Here is a 27,125-nt window from a genome sequence, read left to right on the forward strand (position 1 = left end):
TAAGAACAGGTTAGATAAATGTCTGTCAGGGATGATCTAGACAGTACTTGGCCCTGCCATGAGGGCAGCGGGCTGGACTCGATGACCTCTCGAGGTCCCTTCCTGTCCCAGTATTCTATGATTCTTGATACTGACTTTTGTAGGGCATCCAGTAAAAATGGGAGCTGGTGGCCAAACAGGTTCATATTCTTCTGGTGACCACTACAAAGTGTATTCAGTTTTACCCTGGAAGGCAGAGTGATGAGTCCAAAGACCATGATAATTGCACTGGTTTCATTAATTATCTCTTTCAGTCCCCACTCATAACGGTTATTGTTTGTGGTGGAAACAGCAGGAAACATGGGACACAGAAATTTGGGGAATCTGATACCACCCCTATCACTGGTGAGCGGAAATCTCCTCCAAGATTGCCATAGGCTATGTCCTGCTCCCCATATAAAAGCCATTCTTGATGATCTTATTACATCTTTTAAAATTGGATGAAAAATTATGTCCAGAAGCCCACTCAATGTACAGATCTCTGAACAAGATATTCATCTTAGCTGTGCTAATTTCACTCCTGAACCTCAGAGAAAGCTTTGGTGCTGCTGAATGGTGTCTTCTGCTCGAGAGGTGGATTCTAAATTCATTTTTATGTTTTCCAAAGTTTCAGCTTATTTTTATTTATAATTGCCTTGGCCTGTGAAAGTGTCTTTCAACTTCCTGAATGAGGGCTCTAAAGAGGATGGAGAGAGGCTGTTCAGTAGTGGTGCATGGCAGAACAAGGAACAAGGATCTCAAGTTACCAGGGGGATGGTGGAAGATCTAGGTTGGATATCTAGAAAAACTATTTCACCAGAAGGGTGGTGAAGCACTGGAATGTGTTACCTAGGGAGGTGGTGGAATCTCCATCCCAAGAGGTTTAGTCCTGGTTTGACAAAGTCTTGGCTGTGAATCTTTAATTAGGGTTGATCCTGCTTTGGGCAGGGGGCTGGGCTTGGTTACCTCCTGAGGTCTCTTCCAGCCCTCACATTCTATGATTAAGTTCTACCAGGAGAAAGCCCCATTACAAGTCAGCTGAGAAATCTCAAGTAATTTGGACTTTTTCCAGTTATTTCTGTAGCCTGAAGATGGAGGGTAGTTCTGGAGTACCCCAAATATGTCCTTTTGTTTAACTATCTCCATGTGGTACTTCACTGGGCCAATTTCAGCACCCCAAACATTTGGATGAGAGGGTATGGCACTTGGGCTCCACCACAAATCAGACAGGAGAGGGGACAGTGAACAGCTGCTAAGTAGGTTAAATGAGACTGGAATTGTACTAGTGTAAGGTACGGCTTGTGCGCCCTTACAAGGGATAGTTAACTCCAGTAACAGGCCTGTATTCCCTGTTCACTTAATCAAAGGCCATGTCTGCATGCAAGGCTGGGAATGCTTGGGGAGGCAGGGTGGGTCATCACACTACACCAGGGGCCTGCTATCTGTGGCTCCAGAGCCACGTGTCACACTTTAAGGACTTTTTTAGTGGCTCCCTATGCTATAATTGCAAAACAAAAAAAGCCCTCCTAATTATTTTTGATAAATGGTGGACTTCTAAAAGCTCAACAGTGAACAACTCGTATCTAAATAGCAAACGATATGTGATCTCAAAATGCAGGATAATTCCCCTTTATGATGTGCAGTGTATGGTGGGATATGCTGCTGTATCTGTGTTTTGATTGTGCTGCTAATAAAGCCTTATTTGGAAAAGGGAAAGGAAGCTTGTGGCATTCCTGCTGTGAAGGGCAACGTGCATTTTAAGAAAGAAAACTGAAATTAAACCTGAAGTAAAAGTGGCATAACTTAAGTAGGTTCAGGAGTGGAAGTCAGGAAGAGAGTGGTACAAACACACACGGAAAGTGTGAGGAGACAGAATATGTAAAAAGTTTGTGAACAACCTGCAGCAAACATGTATTGCATTACAAATCATTGTGTGGGCATTGTTTTTAAGATAGGGGTTACAAAGAGTACGGTTTGATGTTATTTATGAAGGACCATCTTGTATTCACATGCCTTGCGCTTCTTATTTTTTTATTACCAAATTTGACAAAATGGCTCTCTTGCTATTTTAGGTTGCCGTCCCTTGCATTATAGTATCTGTTATTGTGTAGCCCAAGGACCAGTGCATTTCAGCAGCAGTGCTGGAAACTACCAGTTACGGACTACAAACTGCAGCATGCTGGGTGAACTTCCTTATTCCTGTCAGGCTGTTCCCTCTGCCCCGAGCAGGGTCTCAGCGGAGATGGAGCTGAAGCAGAGTGCAGGCTGCAGGCAGAGGAGTGGGGCTGCTGAACTGTGATTGTGTTTTGTGCTTTTTACAGACTAAAACCTGTTCTTGAAGGTTTATCTGAGTGGTCTGGCCTGAGATACTCACACCTTAACACAACACAGAGCTCACCAAGGAGCCTGAGGCCTATTCTCCCCCAGTTATGTAAGAAATCGCAAGTCTTCCCCAAAGCTGAATGACCTCACACTGGGCTAGTGAACAGAAGAGGTTCCACTTGTCTTTTAAACTATGTGACCATGCCACCCTTTACCAGAGCCTGGCTGTTTTGAGAGTATGACAGTAGGTATGACGCTCGCTAAGCCAGCTGCTAAGATTTTGGCTGTATTTTCACAGCACTGCGAGTTAGGCAGGTCGGTCTTTACGAGTTCGAGCATGATGTGACATCCAGACCATTCCTGACTATGGGCAGTTGGCCCTCAGTCCCTGCCTGTGCTCCTGCATGGGGCAGCGGTGGAGCATTTGCAGCCAGGCCTCCTGTGCACAGAGTTCCTTAGTGGGAAACTTAGGGCTGCAGCTGGATTCGTTGTTGCCCGCTAGTGCGTGAGGCAGTTCTGTACTGCTCCTCCCTCAGCATCAGCCAGCTCCCTGAGGCAGTCATGGCCTCCCCCATGCCTTGCTCTGTGCAAGGGTGTGGCAGGAAGCATTCAGCAAGACAGTCTGTAAATGTCTGTGCCGTACTACTGTTATTTCAGACCCTTATCTATATGCTTGGGCTCCATTTCCCCCCTAGCTAGTCAGGGACCAGGCAGGGACTAACTAGATGGAGGGGGAAAGGAGGGTGGCTGGAAGTGAAGGTGATAGATTCCTCTGAACATGCAGGAGCTCACAGGGCTGTTTAACAGGACAGCCAGCCACTGTGGGCCCTGAGGCAAGGTGTGTGGGGCCAGGGGGCCGGGGGGGGAGCAGCACCAGGTCCCTATAGGACTCAGGACTGGGGATGGATGAAGCGGGGCCCAGGGCAGACAGCTCTTTGCACTGCTCAAATCACGGTGCTGCTCCCCACGTTCCTTCAGAGCTGCATGGAGGGGCCCCGCTGCACAGCAATACTGCCACGGCATTGCTAAGGGTCCTAGAGGTTGTGCCACCACTGCTGAAGGGGCAGGGGCCAGAGCTCCAAGCCTCTTTGAAATGCTTCATCCTGGGGCAACTGCCCTCTCTCCCCCCCGCAACAGCCCCTGCCCCTTGCTTCCATGTTCCTATTGTGCTGTTTGGCGTGTTACTTTATCCTCACCCTTGGTCTATTTTGTCCATTAGCCTGTAAGCTCTCTGCAGCAGGGCTCACACCTTTGTTATTTGTCCAGCCAGGGCCTAGGGGACTGGGCTTGCTAACGTCTAGCCTGACAGTGCTAGGAGTCTGCACTGGGATTCTGATTCTTCACTGGGGTTTTTGGCCTTTAGCGTAATGCAGGTAAAGAGAGAATCGTAAAAATTACTCAGCCCAGCTGCAAAATCTGCTTCAAATGAATTGTTGGAGCTTTTTCTTCTTACCATCCTCCCCTGCCTAGCTGTGTAGCCTTAAAACGCACAGGCCATTTCATTGGAGGGTCACTTCTTGTACGTGGGGTTGTTGTCCAAGTGACCACTGAAAAGATCCCAGATGGGAGCGAGCAGAAGGTCATAGGAAAAGGCTGAAGGAGAGGTGCCTGCTGTCAAGCTGGATGAATGAACTTAATACCTGGGCAGCTGGCAAAGAGCAGGGCTATACTTCTGCTGTGTTCCCCAAGGGGGCTGCTGCTGGGAAAAGCCTTAATAACAAAAACCCAGCATAGATCGGTATCTCGCTGCCAGTGGCGCTGGCAGGGAAATAAGAGGCTGACAAGTGAGAGGCCTTTTCTGGCCTGCTGGCTGGTGAGGAGTCACCTGCTGCTTGCAAAAACTCTGGAATGCACCTTTAATCTGTGTGCTTTAGTGAAGGCAGATGCTATCTCAGGCTCAGTGGGTTACGCTGATATCAAGCCACTTGCTTCCATTCCTGTTTTGCAAAGGGAGGGGGAAAGCATTTCTTCCCTAGGTTTTGGGGTGGGGTTGGGCTGGAGGCCGTCTTGTTCTCCATTATTTTCCCTGGGAATATTTCTGTGACAAGTTGGGATAAGCCATCTTTTTGTTAAGGGTGCGTTTGAATTCCTGGGCTAGAGCAGAGCAGAGGCTGGGAGGCTAGCAAGGTGTTTTTTACATCCAGAAACAAATAGTTGATGCACGTCCCATTAAGAATAATGTTACAAAAAGCCATGTGCTACCACATATACTGTTTAATACTTTGCAGTGTGAAAGGCCAGCAGGAGCAAGGAATCATCACAGCATGCTTATTAGGAAGAATATTATAGGGGCCTAATGGAGATGAATTGCATCTCCTTGTGCTAGGTGCTGTACATCCAACAAGGCATGCTTTTTGCCCTTATAACACTGACAGACCTGGGCTTGCTAGCACCAGGGATAGAACCTGCAAGTAGAGGTTCTAAAGCCCTACATGCTACCACATGAGCTAAAGGCCAGCTGGCTCTCAGCTGAGGCTGTAGAGCAGAGACTTCACTCACCCCAGATGAGGTCTCGGTGCCTCTGGGTACTACACACTGAAGAGTTCACACTGTAAGTCAGTGGTGGGCAACCTGCATGTGGCCCATCAGGGTAATCTCTGGCAGGACGTGAGATGTTTTGCTGACGTTGAGCTTGTGCAGGTGCGGAGTCCCACATCTTGCACTGTCTGCAGCGTGCCATCCCTGGCCAACAGAAGCTGCAGGAAATGGCAGGGCTGCAGGGACGTGCTAGCCTCTGCTTCCCATAGCTCCCATTTGCTGAGAATGGAGAACCGTGGCCAGTGGGAGGCTGTACCTGTAGATGGTCAACATCCAAAGAAATGGGTTGTAGCCTGTGTTGATGAGCTACAGGTTTCCCACCACTGGTCCAAGTAGACAATACAGACAAAATAAGTATTAGACATACCACTTCACAGCCGGAGGACGGAGCAAATGATTTTTCTAAGGATAGGTCTTCACTACGTGGAAGATCGAGCTTGTAGGGATGTGTGAAATTGAACGATCTGGGATAGGCAGTCAAACCCTGTTCTCCTCAATATCACGAGGAGTAAGGGAGGTCAATGGGTAAGTTTCTCCTGTCAATCTCCTTCTGTGAAGATGGCCAGGTAAGTGGATTGCAGATAAGTCAATTCTAGCGACACCATCGCTGTAGCTAGAATTGCATAGCTACAATCAGCTTGGCTGTCTTGCCTAGACCTGACCTAAGTCCACGCTTCAGAACTGCTGTGGCTGTGCTAAGAATTGAATTGAGCTCTCCTGTGCCTTAACCTCATAACATCCTATCCTGGCAGCGCAGCTCTGTGCACACATTCCTGTAGCCATCCATAATGAGGATCCAGATGCTGCCCCTTACATTGACAGGGGAATTAATTTCCAGTTACCTCTGTGGAAAGTCTTTAGAGAGTACTGGGCTGGGTGAAGCAGACTCATCCACAGACCAGTTGAGTTAAGATATTACCACTCAGGGATCATAGCAAGAAGGAAAGAACGTTGAAACCATAGCTCAGACTTGCAGCTTTTGCTGAGCAAACCCTTTAACGGCGATACTTAATCTTTACATCTTTTCAGTCTGAACCTTTTTGCTAAACCCAAACTTAATAATTACACGGTAGGATAATTGAGCCAGTTTTCCTCACAGTGACGTGATAGTTACATGCAGCTACTGGAAAGCAAGGATAACATACTGTTTTATCCCCTGGCCTCTGAGCTTGAATATTGTCCCTTGTAACATGGCTTGCTTGTTTACAGTGTCACGGTGGTTGTGGGTGGGGGCAGGAGTGGAAGAGGTGCTGTTTCTCAGCTAGTTCCCCTCCCCTCCAGCCAATCCCATGGCTGGGGCTGCTCAGGTGCTGGTATTATACCAGCACAAAAAAAACCACTGCTTGTTTATAGCAAAAGCTAATACATTTCACTAATGGCCTGTCCAATGTCAGATACACTAAAATGATCCGTGACCTTTTTCTTTTTTTGCAAGCTGTAATAACTATTGGGCATTAAAAGGAGAGCTCTTTCCACAGAGCAGCTACTTTTGATACGTATTCTGCTGCACAAGAAAAAAAGCACATCTTCTCTAGAGAAGAATTGACCTTGGGGCTCATTGAATTAAAAGTGTTTTAAATTTTCTGCTAGCATATAAGAAATGCTGACGCTTACAAGCCACTTAGTGTTGTGTTTGTCTTTCATGGGTAATTAGATTGAATGCTGCTGTGAGGAAAAAATACCTGTTGAGGGCTTTTGCAAACATAGCAGATGATTATATTTACATAATGGGTTTGGGGGAATAAATTGATTGACTGAACGTGGAGAAATAAGGTGAACTTCCTTCGAATCTCATTACTCTGTAGAAAAAATAAGTCTCAGAGGAGCTGGGCTGCTCAACAGCTATACATACTATTCATTTCTCAGAAAACATGAGGCTCTACGTGACGAGAAAATGCTTTGAGTTGAATTGGTTTAGCAAATTGAAATAAAATTGATATCCTAAATGACGTTTGAGTCTCTTGTCCATTTGTTTAGGCATAACATTCTAATGCCTCACTGGCTAATTATCCACCTGTCTGTTTTGAATATCAGCTATCACCGTTTAGCCGGTGAGCTGGAATAATGTTGAAGACGCTTTTACTCCAGAGTTGCTCTGTGTTGGTGGTCGCTTGGAATTATTCCAGCAGCCTCTTTGACTGCAAGATGACTGCTAATGCTGTACCTGCAGGGCATACAGTAGGTGAGATTCTACAGTGCTTATGCTAATACAATTCCATAGCTCATTCTAAAAGGTGAACTATAACAGCTTGTTGAATTTTACAGAGTCACAGCTTCTTCAAAGTCCTTATTCGTTCAGTGCTGACAGGGCACCGGGCTCTGTACTGAGTTGAAAAATGATGTAGTCCCAAACACAGTGAGCTCACTCCAGACAGAAATAGACTAAGCAGTTCACAGTGTCTCAGTATCTGTATTTATAGGAATCTGCCAAGTGCTAGAGTGACACGGAAGTGATTGTTGAAAGTATGGGGCTGAAAATTGTTTATTCTTCAAAGAATTCTGCTAGGATGCAAGCTGAAGGGGTTGGAGGGCGGGAGACACCGAGTGAGCCATGTAATCTCTCTTGGCAGTCACTTGATAAGGGGTAGAATGTTTTCATGTCACCCTCCTATTTGTGAGTCAGTGATGGCTGATCAGCCCGTTTCTGGAGCCGCAGATCTCATCTCAGAAGGGGCAGGTGTTGGTAGCTGTTGGAGGGGCATGGGGCATTTTTTGAAGTTCTTTCGTTCTTCTCTGCCTGTCTTCATTTGCACTGAAGCCGGACCTCTCAAATTGTGCCACCCCCTCATGGTTCTGTGTCCAAAGCAGTGGAGGACATTAGTTGCTAATAGGGTATACACTTTGTATCTGGGCGTCTGAAATCTTGGCATGAGACGCGTAGGCTATGTCTACATTTCTGAGTTTTTCAGAAATAACTTATTTCAACGTCAGAATGTTGAAATAAGTTCTTCTGAAAAGAGCACTCTCCCTGCAAGAGCATTTTGAAATTGAACATTCGTACTAGAAAGTCCAATTTTGAAATATGAGCAATGATGGGATGCCTCCCTGGAGGCCAGTTAAGTTGTAATTACCTCTGCAGAGTACACACTGAGACAATTTTGAAACTGAAAGGGGCCCAGGTCGGTGAAAGTTGTTCATTTTGGTGGAGTTACTATTTCATGTTAAAGGCCTTGTTATTCCAGTAACAGCAAGAGGTCCTGTGGCACCTTATAGACTAACAGATATTTTGGAGCATGAGCTTTTGTGGGCTTATGCTGTTTTTGAAAATACAGACTAACTCGGCTACCTCTCTGAAGCTTTGAGGTGTGAATGCAAGTGTCTTTTTTTTTTCTCCCAGAAAAAGGTTTTTGCCACAAAAAAAAAGCCTCCAGTGTACACAAGCCCTTAGTAGAAATTTATCCAGGACAACTCAGTTTCTTTTATGCATTTTAACAAAGGAAGAAGTTCACCGAGTCTGCTTCATTAACGGAACGTGATGATGATCAAACCCAGCTTCACATTTTGCTAGTTATCTTGCTGAAAGTGCCAGAATAATTTAATTTAACTTAAAATATCTCTCTGTGCTGGAGGTGGTTTACTGGTGACACTCTCTTCTGATAAGATGAGACTGTCTGTGATTCCTCAAATACCAAATAAACACAGCTGGCATCAGATAATGATGTTTTCAGTGCACTGTTCTTAAAGGTACTCTCTTGCCCTTTAATATGCAGTATCAATTTCTTTTTCCTTCTGTCTTTCATACTGTTTGTTTGCATTTCCTCTCAGTGACTTTACATAGCTTCATAGTTCTTACATGTTTGGGAAAATCCAAATCACCACTGCTAGAATATATTTCTTAGATATTTGTTTTCGGGGGGGGGGGAAGGGACGCAGATGACAGGGAGAACTACAATGATTATAGTAACAGAGGGGAAGCTGTTTTCAGTAGTTGTTGTAATTTCCTTTGTTTTCAGTAGTTGTTGTAATTTCCGAGTCACTATAGGGGCTCGTCTGCATACTTGGCTCAATCTAATTCTTGACCTTCCCCCCCACCCCTCCATTCTCTGATTTGCTCACCTTGATTATCTTTTTCTGATTTGTCCGACTTGCTTACTGTTTTTGGTTCTCTGTGCCTTTAATATTGAGTCTGTTCTGGTCTGGCTATGGTCTGAAGAAGTGGGTCTGTCCCACGAAAGCTCACCTAATAAACTATTTTGCTAGTCTTTAAAGTGCTACTTGACTGCTTTTTGTTTTTACAATGATTATAAAATGTATTGGTTGAATCTCTCTAGCCTGCCACCCTGGGGACCTGGTTGGGACTAGGATTACCATATCTGACCTTTCAAAAAAGATGACACCCCTGAGAGGGAGTATGTCTGTCAGCATCTATCAACTCACATTGTAATGAATGTGTAATTATTGTAAACTGTGTAGCACCCACATGTATCTTCCTCCTGCTGTAAATCACTCAATACCACCCCTTTACCAGATCTGAGACTGAATCCAGGAGTCCTGACAGGCTCTCTCTTGCTGCAGAATTAGTAACAATGCAAGAATATACACTATAGTTTTAAACCTAACTGCTATCTCTTTAGTGAGTTGCCATAATATGCCGGAACATGTTGTTAGAAGGGTCGAGTGGGTGCAATATTTATTTCATTTCCTTTCTTTTACATGTGTAGGTAGTCCGTCATGTCCGACGATGATGTCTTGAGCTTGCACAGGCTCATCAGTTGCGGACTCGCATGTGGCTGAGGAGTCCAAGCTCTGAACGGCGTGGGCGTTCACAGTGGGGGCAAGGGAATTGTCCTGGCTCTGTTGGTGTGGCTGCTGCTGTTGCTTTCTTCCTCTCATGAGCATCAATGAGGCGTACACGTCACTGCTCTTCAAAGTTGTCATACGCGTGTCATACGAGAGCATGCCAACCTGTTTGGTCTTTTGCATGCTGCTCTGGCTGATCTGGTTTTAAACCAGCATGAGCATTAAACCCTTTCTTTTACATATGAGTTAGATTTGTTTTTTTTCCTCTTTTGATAAGTACTACTGATCCTGGGCCATTTCCACCTTGCTGAATAGACCTTGTCAGCTCTGGCCCTCCCTTTTACTGGGACCCCACTCTTTAAATGCCCTCTGAAAACCCCCCCCCCCACTCATGCACCTGATGAAGGGGGTCTTTGCCCACGAAAGCGTATGCTCCAAAATATCTGTTAGTCTATAAGGTGCCACGAGACTTCTTGTTGTTCTTGAAGCTACAGACTAACACGGCTACCTCTCTGATACCAATCAAAGTTAGTTTTCAGGTGCCTAAGTAGCCCCTGGAATCACTGTTGAAGTTGCCCCCAAACCAAAATCTCATATGATCTCCCTGCTCCAGCCCACCTTTCCTCACAGTGACCTTGCCTGACAAAACATGCTCCTGTTGGCGCTCTGTCCTTGTATGCTGGAGTACCTAAGGAAGCTCTGCAGAGCAGCTGGAAGGGAATGAAAAATAAGGTTCAGCCTGGGTCAGTTTTGGGACTAAGTCTGTTCAATATCTTCATAATGATTTAGATAGTGGCATAGGGAGTAGGCTTATCAAGTTTGTGGATGATACCAAGCTGGGAGGGGTTGTAAGTGCTTTGGAGGATAGGGTCAGAATTCAAAAAGATCTGGACAAACTGGAGAAATGGTCTGAGGTAGATAGGATGAAGTTCAATACGAACAAATGCAAATACTTCCTAGGAAGGAGTAGTGCAGCAAGGGATCTAAGGGCAGAGTGGACCACCAGCTGAATATGAGTCAACAGTATGAAACTGGTTCAAAAAAAAAAGCAAACGTGATTCTGGGATTCTCTGAGGGGAAAAAAAAACACTCACAGGAGTGTTATGAGCAAGGTGCAAGAAGTCATCCTTCTGCTCTGCTCTGCACTGATTAGGCCTCAACTGGAGTACTGTGTCCAGTTCTGGGCACCACATTTCAAGAAAGATGTGGAGAAACTGGAGAAGGTCCAGAGAAGAACAACTAAAATGATTAAAAATCTAGAAAATGACCTATGAGAGAAGATTAAAAAAATAAGTTGTTTAGTTTGGAAAAGAGCCTGCTGAGAGGGGACATGATTGCAGCTTTCAAGTACCTAAAAGAGTGGTGCAAGGAGGAAAGAGAAAAAATATTCTTCCTGGTCTCCGATGATAGGACAGAAAGCTTAATTTGCACTTCAATTACAGAAAAGGAGGTTTAGGTTGGACATTAGGAAAAAATTCCAAACTGTCAGATTAAGCTCTGGAATAAATTGCCTAGGGAAGTTGTAGAATCTTCATCATTGGAGAGAGAATTTAAGAACAGGGTAGATAAATATCTTACATGGATGATATAGATGGTGTTTGGTCCTGCTGTGAGGGCAGGGGGCTGGACTTGATGACCTCTTGAGGTCCCTTCTAGTTCTAGCATTCTATGATATCAACAAGATTAACTTTCCCTGCAGGGCTTGAGAGTGTTGCTAGCAGAGGATGGGGACTGAAAAGCTACAGCGTGTGTCATGCTGGTGTCAGATTGTCAGCTGAGAGGGGAGAATGGATGTGGTCTCATTACAAGGTAGTTTGGCTGCAGGCCCCTTTAAAATTGTCAAACCAGACCATTTATATGGCTGAAGGAATTGGCTGAACTCTGTGTGGATGTGTATCTGACTTTCAAAGCTTTCTGCCAGCCTGGTGACAATGCAGTGGTGTCCTAGGGTGCAAAGTTCCGATGTGAACTTTCACATTTGATAAGGCCTTTGTTGGAGTATTGTGTCCAGCTTTGAGAGCTGCATTTCAGGAAAGATATAGACATGTGGAGAAAGTCCAGAGTAACCAAAATGATGAAAAGTCTAGAAAACATGGCCTACGTGGAGAGATTTGAACAGTTTGGAGTAGACTGAGAGGGGGACATAGGGTTTTAAAGTACATAAAAAATTGTTACAAGGAAGAAGCCAAAAATTTTCCTCATTAATGTCTGTAGACAGAACAAGAAGCAATGGTCTTACATTGCAGCAAGGGAGGTTTAGGTTGAACATTAGGAAAAACCTCCTGTCAGGGTAATTAAGCCCTAGAACAAAGTGCCTAGGGAGAGTGTGGAATCTCCATCATTGGAGGTGGTGGCGGGGATGGTGGGGTTAGAACAAGTTACACAGGCATGTCAGGGATAGTCTGTTATTACTTAGCCCTGCCTTGAGTGCTGGGGACTGGACTTGGTGACATGTTGAAGTCCCTTTCAGTCTTATAGTTCAGTGATATCAGCCATAATCTCTGCATCATGTTCTCTCCGTAAAAAGGGATTTCCTCTTTTGAAGTATACACATAGAATCACAGAACACTAGAACTGGAATGGCCCTCGAGAGGTCATCTAATCCAGCGCCCTACCCTCATGGCAGGACCAAGTACCAACATGCTTCACTTTCTCTGGAGTAACAGGGACCAAAGGGAAATTGGCATGGGTCAGGCATCGAAAGACACAGGTGATGATTTTCATATTATTAGATGACCTTCTGTTCATTTCTTAATCAAACCTTAGGCTGTCTCTTGCTGCTGTTATTGACTGAGGGTAATAATAGCACCATAGGTAAATAGCGCAAGTGTGGTTCTGGTTGGTTCCTAATTCTGAGCTATTGCTGATTCCCTAGCTCTCAGGCATATGCGCAACAGACTGCTCTTTATCCGAATTGCATAGCTCTAATAAGCCAGGTGCTCCACATGTATTTTTAAAACGGCTAATTCTACCAGTGACATATAATCAATTTTAGTTCCTTTAAAGGGTGTTGACTCAGCTGCAGCAGATCTTTGATGTCTGGGATTAATAAATCAGCTTGTATAAAAATTGTATATTTTTGCACACGTCTCAGTATAACGTAGTTTTTCCACTAACTGCTTTTGGGTAACATAGCAGGAGAAAATTCAAGTCTTGCTATTGAAATTGTTGCTTGGAAGTACTTATGAGCCTATCTTCGGTAACAGCTGGAGGATATAGATGAATTATTTAAAAAGTTAGGTTTCTTTACGTCCTGCACCCCAGTCCTCTGCTGGAAATCCATGCCCCCAACCAGAGCTCCAAGCCACCATAATCCCCACTTTCATCACCTACAGAATCAACCACAGCAGCTCCATCTAACTGGAGTTGTTCTTAGGGTTACAGTTAAAAAAATAAAAGAGAGGGCACCCCTGAGAGGGAGTATATCTATATCAGTATTTACCAAGTCATGTTGTACTAATGTGTTATAGCAGTGTGTCTCAACCAGGTGTACATGTACCTTTAGGGGTACACTGAGGTTTTCTGGGGATACATCAACTCATGGTATTTGCCTAGGTTTGTAACAGAAGACTTAGAAAAACGCTAGTAAAGTCAGAACAATCTTGTATTCATTCAGACAATGACTTTTTTTCTACTGCTTCATATGCTTCATACTGAAATGTAAGTACGACCATTCTACTCCAATTCATTAATTTGATAATAAGAGGTTAGAAAGTCAGCAAGTTTTTAGTAGTACTCTTCTGGGATATTTTTTTTTCTTGTTTTTGTAGGTAAGTAGTTTTTAAGTGAGATGTAACTTGGTTGTATGCAAAACAAATCTGACTCCTGAAAAGGGTTCAATACTCTGGAAAGGTTGAATGGCTCTTGTTTCAATACCTCAGATTACATGAGGACCATGTTTCCCAACTGGTGGTACACATACCCTGCAGGGTGCACAAGTGAGGTCTAGAGGCTATTTATACATTTTTTAAAGGGGGTACCTTATTAAAAAAAAACTTGAGAAACACTTTGTATAGTTAGTGTGAGTGTACATTAATACAACATGTTGATTAGTAACAGAGAGAAAGCCGTGCTACTCTATACACTATCACAACAAAAAAGCAGTAAAATAGCACTTTAAAGACTAACAAAATAATTTATTAGGTGATGAACTTTTTTTTTTTTCTGATTTGTCAACCTTGATTACTATTTTTGGTTCTCTATGCCTTAAATATTGAGTCTGTTCTGGTCTGGCTATGGTCTGAAGAAGTGGGTCTGTCCCATGAAAGCTCACCTAATAAATTATTTTGTTTGTCTTTAAAGTGCTACTTGACTGCTTTTTGTTTTTATTAATACAGCATGAGTTGGTAGGTACTGATACACTCCCTCTAAGTATCAGAGAGGTGACTGACTTAGTCTGTATCTTCAAAAACAAGAAGGAGTCCTAGTATCAGAGAGGTAGCCGTGTTAGTCTGTGTCTTCGAAAGCAAGACGTCCAGAATATCTGTTGGTCTATAAGGTGCCACAGGACTCCCTCTCTAAGGAGTGTTCTCTTTCTTGAAAGACTCAATATGGGAAGCTTTCATCTCTGGAAAGCTTCTGCAACACAGAACAACTTTATGAGAGAGAGAGAGAGAGAGAGAGAGAGAGAGAGAGGGAGAGAGAGAGAGAGAGCAATGTCCGCAAATCATACTGATGTCCTGTGACCTCTGCTCGTCCCAATCTCATTCTGGATCAAATACAAATGATTGATCTTAATTTATAAGGCCTCTCTCTGCTACTCTCCCCGCAACAGTTCAGCTGTGATCACTGGGGATAACAGAACTGCTGAGGTCCAGGGCTGAACGAATCAGCAGCTGTGGGGTTTTCAGTGATGCCTATGGGATTTGTTACTTCAAGAGATTAGTGTGAACCCAGTCCTTAGTGGGTCAGATTACATGGCGAAACTCTACATCTTCATGCCAGTTTCCGTGCCCTGACAGGGCAGAAAGCCATGCAGGCAGTTGGAAGGTTAGACAGGGAAGGGGAGCAGGCTAACAGAAATAGATACAAATTCTCCTAATCAGAAATAGCAGCGCATAGTAGTGGTTAACAGAGTCCTCTTTGGTTAAGCTGTTAGTGACTGGTAAATTGATGGCCAAGAGAATTGCTGGACCCCAGGCAAAATGCAACGGGGGTGGCTCTGGGCTCACAGAAGGGGCAGGACCTCAGGCATTCAGTGCGGCATGGCCTGTGCTGCCTGGGGCTCTGGCTGCTGCTGCTGCTGCTGCAATAGTCATGGTGTCTGGGAGCCTGGGACACTTTTAAATCACTGGGCCCACTGGGACAGCTATCCCTAACCCCCACTCCCTTCAGTCATCATCCCCAATGCCATTACTTCCTCCCAGACAGAGCTCCACAGTACATTTCTGGACTGATTTTAGTTTCAAGGGCTCGGCCTCATTTCAGTCTGAAAGCTCCCTACATTTGGTGTTCCCCTTCCTTTTTCTGTAGTAAGTGATTTGCATCAGAAAAGAAGAGCTGCAAGCCTGGAGAATGGCCTACCCTCCAGGAGCAAAGCTGGGGAGTTTCCTGAATGAGTAAATTTTCCGAGTTCATTTGAGATCTTAATTGCACATTGTGTCCTTCCTTTGAGCCTTGGCAAACTGAGGATTACACCATGAATCCTGTCCTGAGGCAGTCAGGACTAATGGTTGGATTTTGAGGCTGGAAAACACTCTCATAGTTTCTAGAAACTTTAAACATACCTAGTGGATTATATCTCCTTACATTGCCTTAACATTGCACCACTAGGCAATGTTGGAAAAAAAAATCCATCTCTTTTGCAGCAAAGGTGGAACTAGCTGTTAATGGAAAAGGCTTAGCCGAGGTGAAGACATCATTACCTGAATATTCTTCCTTCATTCACAGTAGTGAAAGCAAATTAAACAGTGCTGCAGCTTCTATGTGAAGGTAAATGTCAGAAACGGTACCGGGTCATTAAGCCTGACGTCTGTACTGGCCTTTCATTTTTACAGCCTTGTACTGGTGTTGGTTTTCCACCCCCGTGTTGCTCTTAAACTGAATAGTAACAGAAAGCCGTGCTAGTCTATATATTATCAAAACAAAAAAGCAGCCCAGTAGCACTTTAAAGACTAACAAAATAATTTATTAGGTGATGAGCTTTCGTGGGACGGACCCACTTCTTCAGATCACAGTCACAGTCTGTTCTGCTTATGGGTATGATCTGAAGAAGTGGGTCTGTCCCACGGAAGCTCATCACGTAATAAATTATTTTGTTAGTCGTTAAAGTGCTACTGGGCTGCTTTTTTGTTTTAAACTGAAGTGTTGGTTAGATTTAAGTCAGTTCAAATATACACGCCAAAGGGAGCAAAGATTGAGGTCAGGTGCGGGGAGCTGTTTCATTAGTGATGCAATAAGCAGGTAGAGTTGTAGGAGGTAGATCTTTTTGCTGAGTGGCCATTTCCTTCTGATACTTGACCCTGTTGCTCCAGCCCGCTCATCCTTCTGCTAAGTGCTGGTTCTGTCAGTTGTCAGAGGCATGGGCAGCAAAGTGTGAGGTGGGTGGGTTCCTATTTCATGGTTGATACTGATCTCCAGTAGGTCCCTCATTAGGCTTCTTGGCCAGTGATGCTCGTGTCTGTGCTCCCGAACTTTTCCTTACTCCTGCTAATGTCTCAGGCATGATAATGGGGAATGAACCACTGGCGAGTATGTTATCATTTCAAGTAACAATTTGGAGTCACATGTTTTTATATCCATGTTTATGTGCAAGGGATGGCCTGTGAATCTTCCATAGAGACTTCTAAGAAGCTTTCAGGGAGGGCCTTTGCTGTTCATTGCAGAAGTTTGAAGAGGATTGCCTTATTTCATCCACCGCAGTAGGACACACCTATTCCTGTAACAAACCAGTATCAATTCTGCTAGCATCATTGCAATAAACAGGATACAGCATAAGGAGCTTGTCTGTACCTGGATACTGGCAGCACCTGTTCCCTTGCTGCTCAGTTATGCTCAGGAGAATATCCTCTCCAGTTGTTTAGGGGTAGTTTTAATTTCAACTGCTTGGACCATAGGTTGGATTTTCTGCTCCTTCACCTATGTCTTCCAAAACATGGCAGTAATTTGGGTGACAGGCATTTGTATTGACCTTGTGTAACTGCCCACAGGGGGACTCAAACCTGGGACCTCCGCACAGGCACTGCTACAGCTTGAGCTAAAGGCCAACTAGCTCTCAGCTTAGGCTGTAGAGGACACTTATTCTTTCTCTGTGAAATGGTCTAGCTACCACTACATGGGGCAATTAACCACATATAGGTGTGTGGGTTACTGACACCTGCTTTCTTGCTCCCTGTGGCTCCCCCTACACACAGTCCTGCTGAGCCGGATCCTCTGGTCTCCCCCAGCCAAGGCGCAGAGCTGGAGTAACCACCCCCGCTGCAGCGCAATGCTGACTCTGTTTAACCACAGCTGTGGGTGGATGCAGTAGTAGGGCACAACACCCAGGGAATCAACCCCCCAGAAGAAATCAAAACCTCAAATAAATCCCCCCCCACACAAAAAGTTTGCACCAGGAGGGCTTATTAGGTAAGACCCTTTATCAATGAAAGGGAGAGATGCACAGTGATAGCCCTCCCCAGGTAATACCAGCTTACACTGGGCTTGATTATAAGCAAAAGTTTTTATTAAACAAAACAGTAGGGTTTAAGTGGTTATAAATGAGAACACACAGATCAAAGTGAGTTACCAGATCAAATAAAAGAGAAAATGCATAGCTAATTCTGTTCTCCTAAAAATCTAGTTACTGGTGAGTTCTTACCCTAAAAAGCTGCCTTTATATCAGGTGAAATCTTCAGGTCAGTAATGATCTTATCCTGAGCTGGGTCTCTGGAAAAGTTCTCTGTCTTAGGGAGTGAAAGAAAGTTTTGAAGGCAGGCTGAAGACAAAACATGGAGGAACCCCAGGCTCCTCTTTATACCTTTTCCCTGTGGAGGTAATTCCATTGTTTTATGTATACTGCAAGATGGATACTGTCCATGAGCAGGCCACTTGTCCAAGTCCCTTTTAGCCATTGCCTGTCAGCTGGATGGTATGTTTACAGTCAAGTTCCTCAGATGTGAATTAACACCCATTAAGCTGGTGAAGTACTGCTTATCCCTCGCAAGCTAGACTCACAACAAAGCAGCCGCACCTCCTGCTGAGGTCTTCACACAGACAAACATTTGGAATACAAATAAATAGACAGTACTTATAGCTTCAATGACAAAAATGATACATGCACAAAACTAGATTTTACAGATCCAGCAGGTTATAGCATTAAAAATGATAGGCCACAAGCCACACATCATCCAAAGCATTTCTTAGTTACGCAAATTTATATTCACAACCTATTTTCCATGAAACGTCCAGGCTGGAGGGGTCCGTCACAGAAACCTTGAGCCTTGCACAAACTGGACAGCAATTATTGAGGCTGGCTTTATTATGCATAATTCCCACAGTGCAGTTCAGGGATATTTCACATCCTAACCGGGTATCATGAATGGCATGTCAAATGTGTTTGTTTCTTGCATTTAAAAATAACCTGTAGTTAGGCCATGTCCACGGAAATTATGGCTTAAAAATAATTCTCCCTTAATGAGAGTGAGTTTGTGCCTGCAGATGTGTGATAGATTAAGCTTTTGCACAGACCAGAACAAGCAAATTTGGCTTTCTGCAGTCAGCAGAGACGCTGGTGTGTAAGATCTGGGAACTGGCAGCTTTCTCTGTGGCTGTGGAGCCCACAAATTTGCAGGGCAGCTTCAAAAGCAAAGCAGCTTGTCATAAAAACTAGCTTGAAAGCGAGAGCTCAAACCCAAGCCACCTCATTGGTACACTGCTCTGCCAACTTAAATCACACATGCGGCTTTCATGGAGCTCGTACGCATAGGGCCTGTGATCTGTGGAAATATGGAAGGAGTTGGCAACCAAATGGCACTGGAGGCAGCATAATTGGCTGCAGCATACAGGCAGTGAGTCTGAAATGAGTGATACTCACTTTTCAAAAAGATTCATGCGCTCTCAATTTCATTAGCTGTTATGCTCATGATTTTAATTCTCTGTGTTTGCTTATAAACTATTCATACAGTCTGTGGCTTGAATGAGCAGTAACTTGATTTGGGCAGGTATTCTCATTTCACTATTTTTGGGGAATTTCTGTGTGAGACTTCATTTAACCTTGCTGGAAATCACAGCCACAAGATCAAATGGACAAGCAGGATATGTATGGATGTCAGCTAAGCATTCCAAGCTTCCCATAGAAATGCTAACTGCCCAGGTGATCCAATCTTGAGTTGTCTGAAAGGCTTTATCAAAGTACAGACACTGCAGATTAAACTAACCCTGCTAGATTGAGGAGCCGAACTGTTCAATACTGAGCATAAGTGACGGACAGTAAAGTAGCAGCATGCATTCAGTGTCACTGTGACTTACAGTGATGTGCCCTGAAAGATAAATGTGATTTAGACTGCAGCACAAAGAGGGTGGTCTACTAATTTTTTACCTACTGTTCTTTCTCGCCAGCTCTTTTCGTGAGGGGGAGCCCAGAGAATGCTTGAACTCTCCTGCAATGAGATTTGTAGGCTCATTCTGCTGCCCTGTAGTCTGTGGCGTCATGAGGAAAAGCTGCCAGTACTGCATTTTTCTTGGTCTCCCTTTGTTTTTCTTTTGCTTGGTGGGAGTTTATAACCATTTGAGAGAGAACAGCAGAAGCCTGTTCCTTCCATTTGAGATGCTCATTCACCCAACTTACTTTCTCTCATCTTGTCCGTTGCAGAATGGCACCTCTTCAGTTTCAGGGCAAATTTATTGATTTTGTTACCTGTGGGGTTTGACATGGCTGCTTTGCAAAGTAGGCAGACGCTCCCTAACTACTCTGTAGCTGTCTCCTTCTGGAGCTCATGGGTGAAAACCGGGTCCTATTAAAGTCAATGTGAGGTTTACCTCTGCAAACGCACAAACTCATTTCAGCTGAAGAGACTCAGAGTTGGCAGCAGCAGTAATATAGTATAAATTATGTTTGTGAAATAAGGTTTCCTTATGATAAAACTTTCTATTTTCCATGGTGGTTTTAAACCAGAAGCAAAGACCAGGAAGGCAGGGCTAATGTTCATGGCTTTGCTGCTATTAGAGTATGTCTGCACTACTGGGAAGATCGACCAGAGTTCGATTTCTGATGCCTGGTAGAGATTCACAGAATGGAACTATCTGGGATTGGCACTCAACACCTGTACTCCTCAATATCATGAGGAGGAAGGGAGATCAGTGGGAGAATTTCCCATTGACCTCCCTCCGTGCAGGTGGCCAGGTAAATTGATTGCAGATAAGTGGATTGCAGATTGGCAATGCTAGCCACCACAATTATGTAGCTAGAATCGATTTAACCCTAGTGTAGACCAAGCCTTAGTTGCAAGCACCCTTGGAAAAAGTACTTAACCTTGGAAGAGGATTTCATGTTACAGCTAGAGCTGATTTGGAATTTTTGCATTTGTTTTTTATTAAAATGCTGAATAATCAAACCTAAAACTCTTGAGCTCGACATTGTTTTGTGAGTAAATTTCCCTACTAGAAAAAAGAAGTCAAGAGAACATGTTTAAACATTTCCAGAATGACCAGTTCCTTTTTTCTATTTTGAACCACCAGTTTGTTTTAAAATGTAAACTGATTAGGCTGAAAAAAGAGGAAAAGGTTGAAATTGAAACATTTTGAAATTATCAAAATAAAATGATTCAAATGATCCAAAATGAAAAACAAACAATTTTTTCAGTGTTTGAACATCTTTGAGTGTTTGGCTTTTTTTGTCCCAGTTTGAAATGGGAAAATATTTCAAATTCTCTAAACTAGTTGAAGGATGGGAGACGCAGTTACCCACTCCTCTGTCGTCAGACTGCAGATTTGTGCTGCTGATTTTTGGGAAGCTGGGGGTGGGAAATGTAGAGTGGCAGCTACAAAAATATGGTGGGAGGGCTACCTTTTGGGGTGTTATTACATCCTCCCAAAGACTGTTACTTGCTAATACACGTAAACACATTTCCTAGAGCTGGAAGGGACCTGGGGAGGTTATAGATTCCAGTCTCCTACCCTCTCAGCAGGACCGAGCACCATCCTTTCATCCCAGACCCCTAAATGGTCCCCTCAAGGATTGAGCTCACAACCCTGGGTTTTGTAGGCCAAGGTGCAAACCACTGAGCCATGATAGTACTAAGTCAAGTTGTGTAAGATGCTATCTTTTATTGGATCAACTTCTGCTTGTGAAAGAAACACGCTTTTGAGTTCCATGGAACTGTTTGGCTGTCTCTGGGATAGCCATGGACCAGCATAGCTACAATATTATTATCCGTTTAAATTAGCCATTGCTCATCCTAAAGGTTTTTCGGTGCTGATAAACAGAGAATAGTGTTAATCTGACCAACTTCTGATTGCCTTCCACAGCAAGGAAACAAACAAACAGAAAAGCCATCTTTGGCACAGCCTGAAACTTGACGTCTTTTTGCTATTCACAGCATGTAAGATTAGACTGCATCAATCAGCATTTCCCTTTGTCAGTAGCCACAGCTGTGGGTGAGGTACTGTAGGATTAAGGGAGAGAACCAATCTCTATTACCTGTTTAACAATGCAGCTTGTCTGCCTTGCAGAAAGGGAAAGAAAGTATGGCCTGGGTGGTTCATTGAACAATTGTATTGAAGTGTGGTTATCCTAGAAACCTAACCAATTTCAAACAGCCAGAGCAATCTTCCCTACAACTAAACTTGCTGCTGGTCTGTGATGGTCTTCTAATTACCATATGAAGCCACATTTTAAATTTAAATAGAATGGCGGATGCTTACTATTCTTCCTTAATACATTCTTCTACAGCTTTTAAGCATTGTATTACTCAGACCCAGATTTGGCAAAGATATTTCTCTACAGCCAAAAATGCTTTCTCTCCTTCTCCAGCTCATTCTGTCATTTCAATATCTAGCTGCCACTCCCCTTTGTTAACACAGCAAGAAGTCCTGTGGCACCTTATAGATGAACAGATATTTTGGAGCAGAAGCGGGTCTTTGCCCACGGAAGCTTATGCTCCAAAATGTCTGTTCGTCTATAAGGTGTCACAGGACTTCGTGTTGTTTTTGCAGATACAGACTAACATGGCTACCCCTCTGATACTTGTCCTCTGTGTTAGATATTGAAGCCATTTCACATCAAGTGCTAGCGAAGTGCTTCCTAGGAATTCATCTATGACTGTACCGGGTAGTATCTACCTCTGGTTTATCCTCACAATAGAACCGAGCTTTAGCCAAATCCAAGCCACCGTTCCCACAAACTTCTGTTGCCCAGTGAGTTTGTCAATATCGCACATGGAGGAAAAAAATTGCAACTGATTTGGGCAGGAACTTTGCCTCTGTCTGTGTTTGCACAGCAGTGAACACCAAAGTTATGTCTTCATGACAGCCTAAACTCAAAATAGACTATTTCAAGGCATCCTTTACTCCTCCTGTGATGAGGTGTACAGGGATGTTGAAATAGCATGCCCTTGTTTCAAAAAATACCGTGTAGACATAGCCCAAGGGACCTATCTGCTGACTGGGCCATTTGGGTGTTACTATAAAACAAATATTATAATAACATTCGTAAAACTGAGTGTGAAATTTGACATTTGTAATCATTTCCTGACACGGATATCTCCTCAGGAATTTTTAGTTTTTTTCATCAAAATATTGACTGCTAGTAAGATGGAGTGTGTGTGGATGGGGGTGGGGGGGGAACTCCACTTTATTCAGCAAGCAATTAGTAGTTCAGGTTTTCAGCAATATCTCTGCTATGGAATTTCAAGCATACAATGAAACCTGGTGTGGGTCATACATCTGCTCTACTGCAAACCAAACATAACACTGGGCCTCATGAAATCCCATCCATAAAACTAATTCAAACTGGTTTGGATATGATCACACACATGAAACGAAAACTGTCTTAAAGGTCTTGAACGAAAGAGAATTTTCCAAACTGGTGAGTGAGAAGCACCTAGTGGGTTAGTGTGGGTATCGGTATTGGATCTGGTCTCATGTACCACCTTCAGAAAAGATCTAAAAGAGGGCATACAAATCACAATAATTAAACTTAGAGAGGATATTGAATTGTGGAGAGTTACAAATACATTTGGTAAGGGAGAGGGGCAGAAAAATCACACTATGGCTCAATAAGGAAAAAAAGGACGTTGCTGGATATGAGAGGTTCAATTGCTACCTACTGTCATGGAGTACAGGGGTTACCAGTTCACCTCTCTGCACCTCTGGTATGATCACACCTGGATTATGTTCCCTTGTGTGCCTCATGGTCAGAAAGATTTTGACAAGTGAGGATGGCTTTCAGTGAAGGACATGTATCACAAGGACTGACTTATGTGGAAGGGTTAAAAACTAGATAGCTACCTGTATAGCTCAGTTAAGCCACTGCTAAGGCAGAGGATGAACAGAGGCTAGGTTAAGAGCCTGCAGCTATTTGTAAGGTGCAAACCCCAATGAGAAAGAGGTAATATTTGGGGTTAGGAGCTGGTGGTGGAAGAGCAGAAAAACCAAACCAAACCCCCAAACCTGATGCTACTATCTGTTGGTAGTATGGCATTGTTTCCAAGTAGAAGACCTGTTATTTGAAACGGGGACTCGATGTAAAACTAAAAAATTGTATCATCAGGAACTGCCTTGTGATGGCCTTATTGGTACAGAGAAACAGCCATATTATCAACTCCAGAAGTTCAAAAACCATGAGTCAGGTCCACCAAAAATCATGAGATAATGTAAAAATAATCGATTTGTTGTTCTTTATACTTTCTGCTTTTTGAGCCTATAGGGTGCTCGGGGGTCACATTTTTGACGTTTTCTCTGCAGCCACAAGGGCTAGAAATGTATTTGTCTTTAAGAATGAAGGCTGAAACCAATGTATGTGGCCTTTCACTGTTGCTGGCTCTTGTGATTTAGCAGGGTTGTGAATGAAATCCTTGAGCAGGTCATTTAGGGATCTGGGGCAAGTAGCTTAAGAAAGGGATGGTGCTTGGTCCTGCCAAGAGGGCAAGGGGCTGGACTTGGTGACCTCCTGAGGTCCCTTCCAGCTATATGAGGTGTGTATGTAACCCCTACCCACCTGACTCCAGGAGGTGGGGCTTTCTGGGAAACAATATTTATTATGAGACTCATGACAAAATCATAAGAGCTGATAACTGTGAAAGGCCAGGTACATCTTCTGCTAGGATGAAGTCAGCTCTCTGTCTCTGTATTCAAAGTCCATTTGGAAACTTGAGTATCTTCTCCACACTTAGCTATCTGACAAGTATTCAAACACAGCCGATAAATATGCTACCACCTGTCTAGTTGCTTGCCATTCCTTTTCATTCAGCTAGTGATCTAGATTTGTTGAGTAGTTTGGAAACCAGCAAAATGAGCTGTGAATTATAGAAAATGTGTCTGTGTTTCAGCTATGCTGTAGCTTAAGAAATCTCACAAAAAAATCTGACCATGCTGCATATGGTTTTCCTATGTATTTACTGTTGTCACACTTTCATTAATCTTTTATGGCTCTGTCTGATGACTACAGCTTCACCACCATTTCCGACTGAAATGTCACTGAAATAGCTTTGTTAGGAGCTGTCAATATCAATGGCGACCATCACAGGGTTGTTAAAATCCAAGAGAGTGATTGGAATATGATAGAGCTGTCTAGAGGCAATGCGGATTGTCAAAGAACTAGCAGCCCTGTAGCACCTGAAAGACTAAGGAATATATTAGGTCAGGGTGGGAAAACATTTTACATAAGGCCCCACTTTTTGTGCCTGCAATTAGCAGCCACCTCCTCCTGCAACCTGTCTAGTGTAATCCAAACGGATGGAAATTTCAGTGATGTTCATAGGGAAAAAAATCCTTTTGGCACATGTAAGAAAATGTCTGTAGCATGTAAACATTTCATTAATCGGTATATAGATGCGCATACACAGATGCAACCATGGTAACATATTTCAGTGTTTTAATGAGATGGGATGAGCCCGAGACCCAGCAGCTGATTGTGGTGCGCCCATTTTACAAAATTTCACACCCACCTCCCACTTTGGTAATCCCTGCATAAGGTCATGAGCTTCAATGGGAAAGACCCACGAAAGCTCATGGCCTAACAAATGTGTTAGTCTTTAAAGTGCCACAGGATTGGTTGTTCTTGTGAAGCTCCAGAGTAACACGACTTCTCCTCTGAGATTGTCAAAGAACAGTAAGTATTGCACGAAAAATATTAGGGAAAAGCCAAAGTGTGGTAGAAACATGTGGAATGTGTCAGCCCACGTCTCATACATGGAGAAATTCAATGCTTTGGGAGCACATTTAACTCAGGAGCAAACAGTGAATTGTGACTTACATTTAGGAGCCAAGTTAAAAACATATAAAACCTCTCTGCTGTCAAGCAGTTTGGAAAAAGGCCTTGTCAGCTTCTGGAGTGCTCGAGGTAATGAGTTCGACCTTTTTGGGTACCACAAAGAGATTTCCATTATCTAGCTGTAAGCCAGGGGGCTTCATTGTGAAAGATTACATCTTTTCATTGCAGACACAAACCTGGAAGATTAATGGAATTCCTTTGGTAAAGCGCAATATCCCAGGTGATTAGGGAATACATAAAAAAGAAATATTGAAATATTTAAGTGTTTAAAAACCCACCATTAGATACACAGACATAACTTGACTCTAAATAAAAACAGCTGCTCCAAAACAGCAATTCAGAAATTCAGAGAAGGGTTGGCACTGGTGAACTCACCCCAAAGCATCTTCACGTTGGCCAGAAGTCATATCACCTTTGGGTATGATCTTATCTGATCTCCTAAGCCAGTGGTTCTCAACCAGGGATCCGGGAGCCCCTTGAACAGGTTTCATGGGGTTCACCAAGCAGGGCCAGTGTTAGGCTCACCGGGACCCAGAGCAGAAAGCTGGAGCCCCACTGATGGGGGCAAATAGAAGCGCTCCTGTAGGGTTTTTAGTTGTGAGCCTTCCTTCTCCTAGTCAAAAACCAAAAAAAAAAAAAAAACCAACACCCCTGCATGTTGCTAAGGGGCACTGATGTATTGGTGACTGTAAAAACCAGGTCCCTTATGCTCTTGTTGTCATTAGGTCTTATAGAATTAGATCCAGTGGCTGGAAGTTGAAGCTAAACCACATTTGACTGGTAATAAGGGGTGAATTTTTAACTACAGATCACGGTGGATTTTCCACCATTGGCAATTTTTTTAATCAAGATTGGAGTTTTTTTATAAAGATATGCTCTAGTTGTAAAGGAATTATTTTGGAGGCAGGCCTATGGCATATTTCCTTTCGGAAGGCATAGAACAATGGCTTTTGGGCTCTGGAAATCAATGAAGTTCTTCTCAGACTGTGGTGCCTGGTGACTTTGACAAATGCATTCTTGCCCGCTGGAATTCCTCCTGCAGTTTCTTTTTTCAAGATGCTGGGTTTTTTTTTTTTATTCCTCACTTTGTATTTCACCTGCTGTAAAATGATGCTGCATTCTGGTTAAAAGTTGCTGTGTTCTGGGCCAGAAGTGGGTACACTAAAGTGGATGTGGAATTAGTGATGAGGTGATCCCAGTTCATACTGCTACAAATTTCTCTACTTATACTGCCATGTGTCTCTTTTGCATAGTATACACACAATATATATTTATACAGGTGATTGTATGTGGAATGCCCCCCAGTGAGAATGTGTGGAAACTTCTGTAGCAAAGCGGAACTTGAAAAAATGCTATGGGGAGGCAGTGTTACTTTGTGGTTAGAGTGCTGGGCTGGGTCTGGTTATAGGCCTGATTCTGCCACAGGATGAGTTGAACAAGTCATGTCCCCGCTCTGTGCCTCAGTTTCCCCATCTGTAAAATCAAAACAAAAAAGCAGCCAAGTAGCACTTCAAAGACTAACAAAATAATTTATTAGGTGAGCTTTCGTGGGACAGACCGACTTCTTCTTCTTCTTCAGCCTGTTGGTCTGAAGAAGTGGGTCTGTCCCACGAAAGCTCACCTGATAACTTATTTTGTTGGTCTTTAAAGTGCTGCTGGACTGCTTTTTGTTTTGATAGTATATAAACTAGCACAGCTTTCTCTCTGTCACTATCCATCTGTAAAATGTTTTCCTTCTTTGTGAAACATTTTTTGCTCGACTGATGAAAAGTGTAATATACAAGCCAGGGATTTGTTATTATTTTTGCAATATGTGCCAGATTTGCTGTCATAAGGAGTAACTGGGGCCATGAGCGCAGAGGACTGTCTTGGCATTCCTTTAAAGTCACAGCCTAGCCCTGGCCACTGAACAGCACTGCCCTCCTCTACCTCATCAGCCTTGGGTCAGCTTGTTTCCTTTCCAGGCTATCGGCAGTTCACAAAGAGCCCAGGCTTGGGGCTTGTCCCAGCCTGTCTGTTCAGCAGCAGCTTCTGCATTGCGAATTATGGATAAGTGAGGTGTTGGTTTCCCCAATATAACTGCAGCTGCTGATATTTG

Source organism: Carettochelys insculpta, chromosome 6 (assembly GCF_033958435.1).
Source record: "Carettochelys insculpta isolate YL-2023 chromosome 6, ASM3395843v1, whole genome shotgun sequence".
NCBI lineage: Eukaryota > Metazoa > Chordata > Testudines > Carettochelyidae > Carettochelys > Carettochelys insculpta.